Here is a 16,730-nt window from a genome sequence, read left to right as displayed (position 1 = left end):
GACTTGCCTTTTCACTTCCTTGGACAGCTTGCTTACTCTTCCATCTGTGTAATGATGTCAGAAAACAGATATGAGCTTTGGAGAAATACCTTAACTGCAAGGTGTGGTGAGATGCTCACGCAGGAGTGGTGAAAAGCCAAGTGTTGGAGTATTTCCAAGCCACGCTCAAGCAAGCACTGAGATGCCACAGATACGGTGTGCTGTGAAGTTCAGCGCTTGTTGGCCCGTCTGTCTGCAGGCATTGCTGAGACCAGCTTCTTTTCCTTAGAAAGAAGGCTAGAAAGGGTTTGTGAGTGTGTGTGTGTGTTCCTTAGGAGCAAGCAGGAGTTACTCTTCCTCCCTTGTACTATTTCTGTAGTATGTGTGACACACACATGCGTATGAGATGCAAGGGGATGGGACAAGACGCAGCCTGGCAGTAGCTAATTTCTGTCAGACCTTTGTCTGGATCAGTGCCTGTGCTTGGGGAATCTGCTGTGTCTATTTTTGTTTGTGCAGCTGATCCAGGGCCATATGTTAAGAATATAACTGCTTTTTCTCCCCACCCCCTTTTTTGTTTAAACCATTGATGTCTAAATATATCTAATAAAAACTGCAGCCTGGAACTCTAATGAGGTGATAAGTCATTCCTGCCTCTCTTCTTTTTAAGACAAAACCACCTCACACACTGGCTTCTTTCTGTACGGACTTCTGCTTTGCATTTCTACACATTGATCATAGCATTTATCATAGCCTCTCACAAAAGGCAGTAAGGAAAGACTGCTGAACAGACTGTTTTGGTGTGCATAAACCTGAACTCTTGTGAAGGCAAAACCTTGAGCTTTAGGGGGGAAGCCACAGGCTGTGTATGTATGTGATGATAGTGTTTTGGGGAAAAACTGAGCAGTGAGTACATTTAGCATGGTCTTGAGTTGTACAGCTAAGAACAGGAGCTGTTAAGAAGCTGTTTGCAAAGAGAAATATTTCCAGTGATGTTCCTTTCCTTTTGCAAAGGAATTGCAAAACTCAAGTGATTGGAAGTTTTTGCCACCCAAAGGAAAATCTTTGTATCACTGGCGCCTCACTTCTCAGTTAAGTCAGTGGTTGTGGTTGTGTGAGTGGCAGCTGGGAGTGTGTGTGGCTCAGCTGGGCACTGAGCTACGTATTTGCTGTTTCTGATTTCGAACCTTTGGCTCTGTGAGGAAATAACTTTGCTACAGGAACAGCTCTGTTTTGCAAGCACACTGCTTTGCACGCTGCAGCAGCAAATGTACCGTGGTTGTGGTGTGACAGCTGAAGTTGGGCTAGACTGCTAAATCAGATTACACTTGCACATGGTGGCTGGGTGTGAAATCCCGGGTGGCTGAGTGGCACCGTCACCAACACACCACTGTGTGGTTGCACAATGAGTTTTCTTGAGTGGCAGAGTTGTTCGGGTATGGCAACTTGGGAGATGCTTGTTTGTGTCCCAGTGCTGCTGCTCGCTGCTTCTGCTTTGCAGGCTTGGGCTGTGAACTGCATTGCTGAAATGTTCAAATTGGGGGAAAGAAAACTGTGCTTATTCTGGAAGGGCTTCTTCCTTTTTTTTTTTCATTGCTCACTGGTTGATCCTGTGTGTGGTCAGTATGGTGACAAGCTCAAAGTTGGGGCTCAGTTTCCATTTGCTGGAGAAGACCCATCACTGGCAGTGTTCAAAGCCAAGCCGGAAGTAGCTTTGAGCAACCTGATCTGCTGGAAGGTGTCCCTGCCCATGGCAGGGGATTGGAACTGGGTGAGCTTTAAGGTCTTTTCCAACCCAAACCATTCTGGGATTTTATAAGACCCACCAAGTGGCTGCACACCAAGATATGCCTCACCAGGCTTAGAGAGGAGGAGAAGGGAGCCTTAGCAATTCCAGGTTGTGATCAAGGATTGAAAATGAGATCTGTAATTGTTTAACCATGAAGTTTGTCAGAACATCTGAAGAAGCTGTTGAGTTTTCTGAGCTGCTGGCCCACATGAAAAGTTCCTGAGAGAAGATAGTCAGGTTTGTGGTTTTTTAATTTAATGACCTCTTCTGATGCACAGTCAAACTCTACTTATCAGCTTTAGCAGGGCCTTGCATAATAGGTGGTGCTTTATTTACAGCTTCACATCCACTTGCAGACATTGAGGCACAGTGATAAATTATTTAATTGTAGGTATCCAAAGCAGCGAGCTAGGCGCCTGCTGAGCTGCGTTGTCTCTGACTTCCCAGCTTTGCATGTTCACTTGCTGGCTCACAAAATCCAGCCATTTTCAGAAGTGGTCTTGTTATTAATGTTAATTAGGGAGGTTCTGCTCTATGGATATTTCTGTAGCATGCACTTTGAAAACATACAGAGTGCTGAGCTCCTCACCCGTGTAAAGAGCATGTATATATAGCTGTAGAGTTAATTAACTGCATTCCTCTGAGGCTGTGTGCCCCTCTTGGAAATGGCAATTTTGGTGTTTAGCTGCTTGTGGTAGTGTAGAGCAAATCCCCCCCGAGACTCACTCATGGACTTGTGCCATAGTTGGTTTGTCAGACTTTTGGCCTTTGTTTTAATCATTAGTTTCCCCTCTGTGCTTTCTTCTTACTAAAGAGCTCAGTTTCTAATGTTAGTTATGTTCAGGTTTGCCATTAGTACCTTGTTTTAATCAGTGCTGACAGAAGTACTTGATTTGATATATGCTTCAAGTGGTGGTTGGGATTTAAGTCTTCTTCAAAAAAAACTTTTATGCTATAAGAATGGTGCTCCTTGTGTTGACAACAGTTTTATCTTTCTGCCTCCTAATAACCACCCTGTGATAACACCTTCTTCCTCCAACTTACAAACAAAGCACTTCCAAGGAGAAAATTTGTGAATGTGGAAGTGTTGTTTGTCCTGTCAGATCCAATAGGGGATTTTTAGTGCTCTGGATCAATATCTTTTCTGAAGGGATGCTCCTGTTGTGGGTGAAGCATCTCCAAGAGATACCTTCTCTCCATAACTTGATAGAAGAATGTTCCCCTGCTTGTTTTAACATTGAAGGACAGAATGGAAGACGATAGTACTCTTTTGCTATGTAGCTAAATAATATGAATATAAATGAGAACTGAGTTATACTTTAATTTTTATGTATGTTCAGGATGAAAAAGCAATGTGAGATCAGCAGGTCTTTCCAGAAGAGGAGGGCTGCTCTCAAATAGGTGTGCTTTGTCCCTAGTTTTCTGTTTTCAGTATCACCAGAGAACTCTGGGTTTTGCCATTTGATTAAAATTTGCATTTAGATTGGGTGCCTGAAGGGGAGTCGTTGCAAGGGGAGATGGGGCTGTATGGCTTGAGTCTCTTGCAGATCTGGCTGAAAGTAATGGCATTTACATAAAAACCATTAGCTCTGTTATTGATAAACGTGAAAGGCGTCCATTTCGTTTAATTTTCTGATGAGGAGTCTGTAATATAAGCATACAATAACACTGCAGAAGTAACAGTCCTGCCCCCCATCTCTCCTTACTGACCTCTTGTTGTTTTAAGGGCAAGTTTTGATGGGGATTTTGTTGGTAGGGAGATGTGGAGTTATTGCTATTCCAATTTACTGAAGTAGCCAGTTGTCTTGCTGCATCATAGGGAATTATTTAATGCTCATCTTAAGAGGTGTCTCTATTAATTGAATGGGGATTTAATGTCTCCCTGAAGCATAACTGGTCTACGTGATGTATACCAAGATGTATGCCTAGCAACGCGTTGTCCTATTGTCTGTGTCCCAGTGCAATTCTATGGGTAATCTTTCGCTTAATCAAAATGGGTTTAAGCAGAAGTTCAGTGGCCCTTTATTAAGGGGATAAAGGGTGTTGAACAACAAAATCTGTTAAAGGAGCTTGTTTGGTGCGTGCTAGATCACAGCCTATCTAACCCTTCGGGCTTGTGTCTGATCAAGTAGTTCTTGCAGCCAGTGAGGGAAAAATTTGTTTCCCCACTGATGCTCTTGGCCACATGTGCACTGGTGACCAGCATGTAGGACAAAGAGTTGTGATTCACTGTCCCTTTAGTAGCTGGGTTTGTATAGCTCTTGCTGCTGCTGTTTTATTGTATGTTGCTTTACTCTTAGGTTGGATCAGGTCTGATGTTTCTGAGAGCCTGCAGAGGCAGCCGGTGCCATGATTGTTTTCAAACATTATAGCATTTGCTTGAGAGACTTTGCTGTGAGCTTTGCCTGTGCTTTCTGTTCTTGACCTCAGTGTTGGGGTGTGTGTGTGTGTCTGTGTTGCAATTACTTAGCTGGGTTACTTGTTTGTTTTGGGGGTTTTGTTTGTTTTAAATAAAAAAAAAAAAACAACCCCAAACCTCCATCACTTTGTCTATATTTACAATTGTTTTTCCTCTCTAATAGGCTCCAGCCAGATGAGTAGAGAATTGGGTACAAAAAAAGGGGCAGATTCCAGTTGTCCAGCAGATCATCTTGTACAGTGAGTACCTTAATATTTCAAGAACAGTAATTTCTATAGTGCCTAATGTTGACTTAAAGTTGATCTCACTGGGGTGCAGCATTAAGCCTGCATGCTTGGACAGTGTTGTCCTAGAAATACAAGCTTCTTTGGCTCAATTCTTATTTTGGGAGATGTGCTCCAAGTCCTTTTATCTGAAGTGGTAAAATTTATTCATACCCCACTTCCAGTAGTGTGCATGTTTCAGCAGAGTGGAGAACTGCTGCGGTTATGTCTTGTAACTTGCTCAAGGCTGTTGGGAATCGACACTAAAGGTGTCATGTGTGGCTTCCTGTGCTGCAGAATGCAGTGCTCTAAAGTTAGGAGAGCAAAGGTTCACCTCCTCCATTACACCCTTGTTAGAGGCATTGAACTCTGAGGAGGATGGATGAGGGAACTGCCATGGCACGTGTGGGGGTTAGTCATAAAACTGTTCTGTGAAATCAGGTAGATGAGGTTCGGCTTGACTTGTGGGCTGGGAAGGGTAAGAAAAAAGAACCGGGAAGTGTTTCCTTATTCATGGTAAGGATGGCAGGTTTTCTCTGAAAGTGGAAGAGAAAATCCGTATTTCATGGGGATTTTTTACACATTAAGATATCTTGCATGCATGTTAATGGGCTGTAATAATGAGTTCATGCTTTATGAGGTGTCTACAAATATGTTAAATTTGCTCCTGTGAGGGACTTTAGCAAGTACTGGCTAATGGGAACATCTTGGCCCATCTGGTGCAGTGGCATAGCCTGACTGCAACAGTTAACTGCCTCCTGTAGGCATCTGCAAGCAGGGAGGATGCTTTGCTGCTGGCTATAAAATACAGGTGAGTGTGGGAGTTGCACTGACTGAGTGGGACCACTGCACAATTTGTGTAACAGTCCCAGGAAGTGACTCCCCTAAGGATAACATGGGACAACGAATTTTAAAACTCTGGGTATTGGTAACAGAAGATGAGGATAAAATAAGATGCTTTGAAACTGGATTGTGTCATCAGGTTGGTTTAAATACATTGTAGGAGCATGCAGAGGACTCCTGTGCTTCTGTGAAAGAAGGAGGAAAAGAGGTGTACTTACTTGTGGCTTCTTAATTCTCCTGTATCTGACCAGTATAGTGTGACATACAGCATGTTGGTGGTTCAGGTGTTTTATTCCTACTCATGACAGCATGAGTTTACCTGGTTATGATTCTGGATTCAGGGAGTATTTCTACCCTACTTTTACAACGTGCTGAGCATAGTGGGGACTCCCTTCTCTGCTGGTCTGTAGCACAAACACAATGGTGAATAATAAAACTAGAGGCAGCAGGGAGGTCATGTGAAGAGCAAATGATGCTGTTATTGACCAACGGTGCCATCATGCCATGGTCTTACTCAACAGATCTAATCCCAGTGTGTGTTTAGAGTCAGATCTGCTGACTTCAGTAGCTAAAATAAGTCAATACCATTGAATTCTCTTTCTCCTTGCATATCTTAAGTAGAACACAGTAAGTTGCAGCCTGACAGCTGTGCAATCCGCAGAAGGCCACAGGGCTGAGTAGTCTTCCCCGAGGGCATAATTTGGCCTGCAGAACATTTATTATGGCTGGTGTCATGTGCAGCAGGCTCAGCATTGACCTTCAGAAGCTGTTATTCATTTGTGGGCCTGATGGTGGCTGGAGGAATGATGTAGGAGACAAAGACTTTTGGGTTTGGTGTTTTGGAGACTGTGAGTAAAAAGAAGACTGCAGGTATGAGTTTTGGTCAGTAGCTATGCAAAGGCTGTTTTTGGCAGAGAGCTAGAACAGAGGAGATGCTAGAAACACAGTCTGTCTGTGATTGCCATGGAACAGAAAGAGAGAAAAACATGTTTCAAGGGAGTCCTTAACAAGTCATTCTTATGACATTCATGATTGTCTCTCTGGCACTAAATACCTGAATAACTGGGCTGCAGCTGGAATATGAAAATATTTTCAGAAGACTCAGGCATCGCCTGAGGCTTTCTGGCTTGGCAGCAAAGCTAAGTATTGTGGTAGGTTGTATTGCAGGTCCCTTCTTAGGAGGATGTGGCATCATCTGTATGAACGTGAGCATAGGTCTGATGCTTCCTGTGCAAGCACCAGGCTTAGCTGTGTGAGTACTAGTATGGTCGTTGCTCACAACTGCAAGTCAGAGGGCTAAGCAAGAACAGTTAGTGTAGTGTGGCAGAGAGGATTTGTGCTGCCTGTGCCTCCTGCCTACAGTTCTTCAGAAGATCAGTGCAGAAGAGACAAATTCCTGCTTTTTGCTGCTGTTCTTGGAAGTTGCTTTAGACTCTTGCTTTATTAAAAACTCGGAACATGGCAAACAAACACGTGAGCTGTGGAAGGCCAGAGGTCTGTCCTGTCTCCAGCAGTAGCTGGGAGAAATGGCCTTCATCTCACATTGATTTATTTAGCTCTTGTTTGACCCCACATGTGTGGTAACAGGACAGAGGCTGGAAGCACATTTCAAAATTCAGCTGCAACTTTATGTGATGGACCACCCTCTCTTGGTAACTGCCGCCAACTGGTTTCCTGTAATAAACTCCCATTTAGGGAATTTTTTGCATGTTTGCCACTTCCATTCGGTTGGGTTCTGTAGATCCCTGCTGTGTCCCCTGTCAGAGGTCTTTTTTTCCAGACTTTGAGCAGCCTGGTCTAGTGGAGGGTGTCCCTGCCTGTGGCAGTGGGGTTGGAACTGGATGAGCTTTAGGATCTCTTCCAACCCAAACTGTTTTATGATTCTATTACTAAAATATCCTAATTAATTCGACCATCTTCACAGAAGATGCTTCATATCTGTGACATTCTTCACTATTCTTCTGTCCTCTTTCCTTTTGGCAGTAACTTCTGGTCATGGTGCATGCCTGTTTTCTTTTTTCTCCTCTCAAATGTTCTTACAGTCCTACTTACTAGAAGCTTGAAAGAACCATTAGGTTTCTAAGGGCCTGTCCTTCTGTTTCAGTTCTCTGCTTTTAAAACCCTGGAAAAGAAACTAGAAATTTTGTATGCTCCACATGATAATAAGCTATAGACTTTTTTTTTTTTCTAAAAAAGCAGAAGTTTGTGTCTAATCTAAGGACTCTATCAGAAAAGCTATGAATAAACCTGATACATTCCAGTGCACTGAGTCACTAGAACAATATAGTATTTAACAGGGAGCCTTGGCAGACATTGTGTGGCTTTGTGCTAAAGCTGTCAGCCAGGATATGAGATGTATCTTTGTATCCTGCAGCAATTTTGTGAAGCTAAATGACAGCTGGTATATACTGCATCCTCTAAATGGGGGCAAGAAACACCCTAATGTTAAACCTTGTCTCCCTCCTCCACTGTTTAAGAGGTGAAACAATATCAAGAGGGAGAATTAGTCTTATTTAGGTAAATATAAATCAGTGTCATCAAACAGGTACTGGTTCTGCAAGGGAAAGTCAGGATGTCCCTTGTGCATAAGTGATCCTTATTAGTGCTGTGGCTTCCAAAAAGTAGAAGTGGAATGGAGTGTGATTGAAATCTTAGCATCTGGGGTTGTAGTCTCAGGTCTGCAGTGATGGTCTGACATGCCTGGGGCTATGACAAGTCTTACGTGGCTTTGTATATCTGCCCTGACATATGTCTGTGGCTTCTGTGCTGCCCTAAGGTGAATCATGGCTCCCACAAGTGTGGTTAAGAGTCCTGCCCTGTGGGCAGCCTGGGAAACTTGGGCTTCCTCCATTCAGCTAAGGAACACTTGGGTGTTTTCCTCAGCACTGAGTCAGAGCTCCATGGATCATCTAGAGCAGTTTTCCTTTGTGTTGAGGCTTATGTTACAAGTTCTGAGCATCTTCCCCGATGCCTCCCAGCTGCATGGCAATTCCTGCCACTGGGCTTTTCTTCCCCTTTCCTTTCTGCCATCTTCCCTGATACTTCCTTACTGCCTTTAAAACCTAAGAACCCCCCACAGTCATTTGGGCCCCTCTGTGCTTTGCTGGTGGATTTTGTTCTGTTCAGAGAAGCCAGAGGATCTGGCTTCTGTCTGACTCAGCCAGTCCCTTGTTTCAAGGGGACCATGTTGATCACCATTACGTTATGGTGACCATCTCTGCCATAGCAATGCCATGTCAAAAGCCCTGTGACTCTTCTGTGCTGGTCTGTGGTATCACAGTAGTGCAGAGTAGACCTACATGTGTCTGCAGACCAAGTCCTCATAGCATTTTTCTTCTGAAGCTGCTATTGTCCAGGAAAGTATGTCAACAAATGTACAAATGTACAGTCACTTTATTGCACAGATTTGTGCAGACACTGGTAATAAAATGCCAACTGCCTAAAGTCTTACCTGGCCTGCCAAGATGCTTCACCTGTGGCACCCTGAGCTGCCTCACACAGTCCTGAATCCAAACTGTGGAGTCCCCTTGAACAGGGGGCATGTATGTCCTGAAGAGGAGGTAAGAGGGAGAGAAACAGGTCCAGAAACCACAGGTTGATCTGGGTTCTATTGCTGCCTGGGGTGTCCCAGCTCCTGCTTGTTTGAAGAACTGTTGGTGGGAGAATTTTTCATTCTTTCCTTGTCTTCTTTGTATATATAATATATAAATTTTATGGTTCTTTCTCATTCTTCTTTTTACTCATGCTTATGTGAAGTTGCACACAGCTAGCTTGCCAGCCCACAGCCAGCCTGCTGTAACAGTTTTGGATGTAGTTTAGTAAGAAAGTAAATTGAGAGTAATTTTTAATCTGGTTGGTGTAAGAACAGCCAAATTGGCTGTTTCTCATATTAGTTTCAGGGTTATTTTTGGCTGGGCAGTCCTTAGAGGGTGTAAATGCACCAGACATCAATCCCTCTGTGAAATCAGCTCTTCCTGGGCAGCACTGGAACACTGCATCTATTTATTTCTATTTTAATTTTTTTTAGTATGCTAACTGAATAATACAGCCAGTGTGGAAAGGGCTTGTAAAATACTGAGTTATGTGTTGGACTTTTGCTCTGCCTAGGAAAATCTCTTGTGATGGGGAGACTGTGGAGGGGAAACCTCGTGTTAGCTTGGAGCAAGGGCAAGTTTGGAGACCCAGCAGTGGTGCTAGGCGAGTGGTATGCTATAAACGGTCACCTCAAGAAGCCAAGTAGCAGCATCACCCAGGGGACATTTTCATTTAATGCAGCCATTGAAACTGAGACTTGAGGCTGCATGGGACAATGCTGTAATGGTAGAGCTGTAACAGGCTGCCTTTGTGGTAGAACTACAAAGCCAGCAGTATATGCTAAAGTGCCCCTGCTTGCTAAGCCTGTAGTATCAGTTTGGGTTCTGTTTTCCTCCCTTCCCCTCCAGGAACTGGTTGATATTTAGGTAGAATAAGTCACTGTTTGTGTATTTATTTCTTTTTTGCTTGCAGTTCTTCTTGAATTACATGGTGGGTTAGAGAAGAGAGCTCAACTAAGGCTAAAACCATCAAGTTGCATAGAAGATCCTCTATAATGTGTTCATGCAGGTCTGCAGCTCTCCATCCCTCTTACTCTCTTGGTATTGCTATTTTTTTAGGGTATTAAATAACAAAGCTCAGCTATCCCCTGTTGGGCTGTGCTCCAGCTCCCTTGCTGCTCTTCTCTAGGCCCTTCCTTGGGTTCGTTCCTGAACTGCTCCTGGGAGGGTACCTTAGCACACTCCCTAGTTATGTTTTTCATGCTGTCTCTGCTACAGGGACAAGGCTCTAGACTGGTTTCTTTCTGCTTTTCTTGTCTTGTGCTCCTATCCAAGATGAAGCAGGGAGAATCTGACCATTCCTGTTCAGAAATACCATGCAGCTCTTCCTTTGAAGCAGGGGTAAACATTTACTGATGCTTCTGGAACAGCAGAGGCAAACAGTCAGAGAGTTACTGAACTCAAAGCTGCAGTTTTTGTATTAAGGTAGAGGATCATCACACATGTTTGCTACAAGGGACCATTTTCTGCCACACTTCTCTTCATACTTATCTATAGGCATGTCTTGTGGGGACTTCTCACTGAACATGTGCTCTCTGCTCTAGAGATAACAGCAGCTGATCAGAAACCATGTTCCCTGGAGGACAGACACCCTGCTGGGATGGTTTCCTAGAGCTGTTTGCAGAATGAGTTGGAAGTAGAGCTGGATTATGCCAGCCTGTAGAACTGTGGGATGACATTGGATCATCTCTGCAAAATAAAAGATGTTGGCTCTAACCTGTGCCTTGGCCAGGCAAGTAAGTCTGAACTCAAATTACATCCAGATAGGCCGAAAGGATGTTGCATGTGGATTGTAGATCATCTTGGAAGCTGGACTGAAGCCAAGGAATTGAGCCTGCAGTGGATGCCTCCTTTAAGGCAGGCAAGTGTTGCTGAATGTGACCTGATGGTTCTTTTGCTTTGCTTCACTCCGTTTTCTTCCGCTGAGCACTCTAGGTACTTTAGCAGTGTACATGTGACAGCTCAGGAGCTGCTTCCACTCCTGAGGACCGTGTGTGTGCCCACCAGGGGTAAGAGAGCTCCATGTTGCAGGAAGCATCAGCTTCTGGATTATTTTTAAAGCCAGAGCCCTTGGCTGTGCTTACTCAAAGATTCTGCATAAGAATGGGGTAAATAACCGTGGGCATTGGCCAGATTTTGGGTTGATTTAAGAATTTCTGGCTTCCCTCGATTTATTGGGAGTGCAGTATCATTCGTTTACCCAAAAGCGGGTACCAGGAGAGCCTGCTCTGGAAATAATTTAAGTGTATCTGGACTTCAGCACCTAGGAAAGGAATGGTGTTCGAGATGAGAATACGGTAAGGTACAAAGCCTGAGAACAGATTAAAACTTGCTTGTGATACAGAAATGTTGCACTAATTATTTACTATAGTAAAGCTGTTTTGAAGTGATTTAAAAAGTATTAAAGGGACTCTCCAGGAGGTTTGCATTACTATAGTAATGATTGGGAAGTCGTGAACAATGTTTACCAGGAGCACTAATGTGCTTCTGTGAGTAAAATCTATAGACAGCTGGACATAGACACTTTCTAGATAGCCTTGGGCTTGATAAAAGATTGGCTGGTGAAGTTTCAGTTTGAGTAAAAGTGCATTAGCTTTTGTTGTCAGATGAAGTTTTCTCTACAATGAAGGTTCACGTTGTAGTTTGGAGGGAGACCCTTGGGAACAATTGTGGGAAGGACAAGTGAACTCATCCTTGCTTTTGTTTGAGCAAGGAAGTTTCTAATGCAACCTGATCACAGAAGGCACAGATACAAAAAGGATTTACTTTGTGGAATTGTTCTGTCATCACTCAGCAGGATAATTGACTTATGATTAGGAAGAAGATATGGCTGAAGGTTTGTGTTTGAGGTTATAAAGTACTCTTCAAAAGGCAGAGCTCTTACTTAAACAGCAACTACTCTGATAAGAACAGGATGCTTATGCCTCTATTATGCTGGTATTAATGTAACAGCTGTTGTTGTTTAAACAACCTGTTTCTCACTCCTTCCTCCTTCTGTTGCAGATCAAAGGAAGAGTAGGAATCAGTGTTATTTTTCCAAAAATAATAACAAGCTTATTAAATTTTTCACTTCTGGAAATGTTTTTGTCCTGTGCTTCCTGTACCCTGTGAGTTTCAGACCTGCTGCTCTTCTGGTGTTTAGCTGGTGCTACTTACGACTGGAGGATACTTACTTCTTCAGAGCTTTCTCCTACAACCACTTCCAAAGTGGCACAGAAGCTCTTCTTCCAGAGAAGGACTTGGGGATGCTAGTCTATGAGAAGCTCAGCATGGCCTAGCAGTGTGTGCTTGAAACCCAACTGTGTGCTGGGCTGACCATCAGTGACTGGCAGGTCAAGGGAGGGGATTCTCCCTCTCTGCTCGTCTCTGGTGAGACCTCCCCCTGCAGTCCTGCATCCAGCTCTGGGGAGCTGTTGGAGAGAGTCCAGAGGATGCCTTGAAGGTGATCTGAGGGCTGGAGCAGCTCTGCTATGGAGACAGGCTGAGAGAGCTGTGCTTGTTCAGACTGGAGAAGAGAGGGTTCTCTGAAGACCATAGAGCAGCATCCAGTGCCTAAAGGGGCTGATAAGAAAGCTGGAGAGAGGCTTCTGACAAGGGCCTGTAGGGACAGGACAAGGGGGAATGACTTTAAACTGACAGAGGGGAGATTGAGATGAGATTTAGGCAGAAGTTGTTCCCTGTGAGGGTGGTGAGGCCCTGGCACAGGTTGCCCAGGGAAGCTGTGGCTGCCCCATCCCTGGCAGTGTTCAAGGCCAGGTTGGATGGGGCTTGGAACAACCTGGTCTAGTGGAAGGTGTTCCTGCCCGTGGGACAGGAACTAGGTGAGCTTCAAGATCTCTTGCAACCCAAACCATTCTGTGATTTTATTATGCAAGCAAGCCAAGGTTTATTCCTCCCACAGGCAGCAGAAGCACTGATGTGGAAGTCATGGACATGTCACTGTTGAGTATGATGCTTAAAATTCTGGAAGAGGCAATCTTGTAGCGAGCAAGGAGCAGGGCTTACCTCGCTGGGAAGATTCCTGGGCAGAACAGGTTTCACTTCTGCCTCTGAATGGACTTCAGCCTTATATAGAACTGCAGAAAAAGTTACCTGGTTCGTAATCTGTGACAAATGAGATGATTGTTTTGTGTGGTAGTATTTACACAGTTGAAAAGAAAGGGGGAAGATTTTGCAAGCAGACACAAAAATGGTCTGGATCTGGAATGAGTTCAGAGGCATTGCACTGCCTCAGCTCTGCACAGGTGTCCGGTGGTGGCTGCTGCTCTGGACAGTGTAGATCTTATGGACTGTAGTTCATGTCTTACAAGGAAGTCCCTATGAAAGCTTTCTCAGAAGAGAGATTTAAGTTGGGAGGGGTGGAAGTGAATGCACTGCTGTACTGAAACCTCCCCTAGTGAAGGGAGACTGCACTTCTTTTCCCTTCCTGTGTTCAGTGTGGGGCTGCCTGGATCCTCTGCTTCATCCTGGTGATCCAGCTGCTGCCTTTCCCTGGGGACAGATATAGTGTCCGTTTAATTCTGTCTGAAGCTCTCACCATGAGGCATCACAGAGCTGAGGCCTTTCAGGAGGAAAGGAAGCTTTCATTAGATCTCTAGGGAGCCAATTTATACTGATACTCCTGGGTTTGCTAGTCAAGTGTGTCTTTGTTTCTCTATGCTTTTGCCTCTGAGATCTTACTGTAAGAGTGAGACGAAGTGTCAGTCTGCTGCTGTCTGTGGGACTGCAACCCCAAGGGTCATAGTTTTGGATCTGTAGCAGGAAGGGGAGGGGGAATTGACAAAATCTTGGGTTGAAAATGGATGTTTTAACCGTTCTGGTTGAAGTTGTGTTTTATCATTCTCTTCCAGCAAGGTGTGGATTCTTTTGTCCTTTCATCTTGAGACTAAAGCACTTTTTAATAATTATTATTAGTTTATTTTATCAGTGCTGCTAGCAGAAGATTAGAAGGTGTGTGGGAAAAGTGATCCTGCCCTTGCCAGCCCTGATACGAGGGCTGTCTGATGTTGGATTTTTGTTTTCCATATGGTAAAAAAAGGTTAAATATTTAACGAAGGGTGTGTTATAGCTGCTTTTTTTTTTCCCAAGCCATGTTTAGAAAAAAAAAAAAACAGAAAACCAAACCCCAACAGGGACAGCTTTGCTATTGAGCACTGAGCTTTGCCTAATAGCCAAAATTAAAAGTTTTATGTGTCTGCCTTGAACACAGTTCAGTCTCTCCAGAAGCTCCTTAAAATGGAGAGCAGCCTTAATGGAAAAGCTCTTGCAAAGTCTGTTGGAAACCCCAAATCAGCAGGGGATAGATTGAAATATCAACAGGAGAAAGCAACCATGTCTTCTGCCTGTGCAGACTGGAGCTCTTCAGGGAGGTTTTCCCTTTGTTTGGAGAAGGTGGAAATGCACAGAGTGACCTAAAAGAAGTCAGTGGTGAAACCTGGTGCCATTGCTGGGTCCCCGATGAGTTTTCTTGCACAAATGAAGGACCCCAGTTTTTCTTTCCTTCTGTTCATTTTATTCAGAGTAAGTGTTCCCATTAGGTTGTGTGTGTGAAAAGGGTACTGGATTCTGAGATAGATAATGAAGGAATAAGCCAAGAGCAGCATAATTTCTGACATGTGAAGTGATTCTCTTCAGAGCGTTAATGAGCAGTGACCCAAGCACAGGTAAATTGTAGGTCTTTTTTCCCTTTCCTCCTAAACCTGTGATCTTTTCTCTCCCCAGGCAGCCTTTCACCACCATTAGCATTGTTTCAGTATCTTTGTCTACATTCAAAAGTTGAACCACTTTACCTGCAGCTGATGTGTGCACCTGTAGGGTGGAGAGCATGGTAGTGGTATAAAAGCATTTATAATGGAACAGCTGATTCTTGTGTTGGGAGAGGAATAATGAATGTGAGATACAACTTTAAAATTGTAAAGCTATCTAAATTTACAGTGTGGTTGTGTGTTGTAGGTGAACTGATACAGTGTCAAACTGGTGATGCAAGGAAAGGTTTTGCTTCCAGTGTTGTCTTCCCCTGATCTTTCTGTGCTGCTACATATCTTCCTTCTCAATATAGATAAATTCCTTCCAGCTCAACTCCCTGAATCAGCTTACTCTGGTCCCAGGCTTGTAAGTTTGGGAAGAGATGTCTCTCTTTGGCAGCACCAGGCCATCAGATCAGCTGAGTGACAGTGCAAGACCACATCCCAGATAGTCTCAGGTGCCTGTAGTGTGCTGTCAGTGTGCCCATGTGAACCTCACATGAAGTTAAACAAGGCCAAGTGCAAGGTCTTGCCCCTGGGCTGGGGTGCTCCCAAGCACAAACACAGGCTGGGGGAAACTGGATTGAGGGCAGCCCTGAGGAGAAGGACTTAGGGATGCTGGTCGATGAGAAACTCAACGTGACCCGGCAGTGTGTGCTTGAGCCCAGAAACAAACGTGTCCTGGGCTGCATCACCAGCAGCGTGACCAGAAGTTCAAAGGACGGTATTTTCCCCCTCTGCTCTGGTGTGATTTCTCCCAGCCCAGCCCCCTGCAGTCTTGTGTCCAGCTCTGGACCCCCAGCATAAGAAGGACATGGAGCTATTGGAGCAAGTACAGAAGAGGCCCCGGGGGTGCTGTGAGGGCCGAAGCACCTCTGCTATGGAGACAGGCTGAGAGAGCTGTGCTTGGTCAGCCTGGAGAAGAGAGGTTTCAATGAAGATCTTAGAGCAGCTTCCAGTGCTTAAAAGGGCTGACAGGAAATCTGGAGAGGGGTTTTTGACAAGGGCCTGTAGGGACAGGACAAGGGGGAATGGCTTTAAACTGACAGAGGGGAGATTTAGATGAGATCTGAGGAAGAAGTTTTCCCTGTGAGGCTGGTGAGGCCCTGTTGCAAGCAGCCCAGAGAAGCTGTGGCTGCCCCATCTGTGACAGTGTTCAAGGCCAGGATGGGACTTGAACAACCTGGTCTAGGGGGACGTGAAACTGTGTGAGCTTTGGGGTCCCTTCTGTCGCAAGCCATGTTGTGGTTCTGTGTTTTGCATTATACATTTACAGAGAGACTGTCACCCTTGTGCTGCCCTTCAGCATCCCAAGCACACCTCTGTTATCATCCTGTATCTGCTCAGGGATGCCTGATAGGGCCTCTTCTGCAGGTCCAGCAAAAGTTCCACGCTTCAGAGAAGCAAGTGTTTCTTATGTGTTAGCCTTTTCCAGGTCATCCTTTGCAGAGTCTCATGACTCTGGAATGTTCCCTGGGGAGGGAGCGCTTCACTGCCACTGAACTCTACTAAGTATCCACAACATCCAGCAAGAACATTATTTTTGCTTAATTACTTTTTCAAGTTGGCTGTAATGCACAGAACATCACAGAGCATGTGCTGTACACATGATCTGCCACAGCTCTGCACTTACTTTGTTGGTTGTAGGCAAATGCAGCGCTTTCCAGGAAAAGTAACTTAGCATGGCAAAGTAACATGAAAGCACTGCTGTTAGGATGGTTGCCCCATATCACTCACCACAGGGGAGAAAGAACAACTGCACACCACAGAATGGTTTGGGTTGGAAGGGATTGTGGAGGCAAGTTCAATAGCCAGTTGGGCTCTTTCTAGGAGAGTTTGATGCTTTTCACAGAGGGCTTTGAGTGTTGTCTGTAGCAGTTTATACTTGATATATGAGGTCCTGAGCTGTCCCAAGCTTGTTTATACTAGCTATTGAGGTTCAAGGCTACTGTGTAATGCTTGCTCTATGGGTGTGTGGTGTTTGCCTCTCATGAGGACAGGAGAGGGTGAGTAGGGGTTGGTTATTGATCTGTGCACAGTCACGATGACAGCCTGCAAGGTGGCCTCTGCACAATGATTCACCTGCAAAGGTATGTGGGG

General features: G+C 44.7%; 1 protein-coding gene across 9 annotated transcripts in view; it reads left to right on the top strand.

Moving 5' to 3' along the window:
• The window catches only part of EXTL3 (exostosin like glycosyltransferase 3), a 154,487-nt gene that overhangs the window by 39,457 nt on the left and 98,300 nt on the right, over positions 1–16,730 (top strand). For 7 of the 9 annotated variants that reach the window (XM_061461113.1, XM_061461111.1, XM_061461105.1 and 4 more), the window contains exon 2: positions 4,351–4,426. The exons of the other annotated variants lie outside the window; for them this stretch is intronic. The gene's annotated coding sequence lies outside the window, so the exon portion shown is untranslated. The remainder of the gene's footprint in view (positions 1–4,350; positions 4,427–16,730) is intronic. 9 annotated transcript variants of the gene reach the window in all.

This window comes from Pezoporus flaviventris, unplaced genomic scaffold (assembly GCF_033815535.1).
Source record: "Pezoporus flaviventris isolate CSIRO_AGI_PZ_B2104156 unplaced genomic scaffold, CSIRO_AGI_Pfla_v1 ptg000031l, whole genome shotgun sequence".
Classification (NCBI taxonomy): Eukaryota; Metazoa; Chordata; class Aves; order Psittaciformes; family Psittacidae; genus Pezoporus; species Pezoporus flaviventris.
This window is presented reverse-complemented; position numbering and strand designations above follow the sequence as displayed.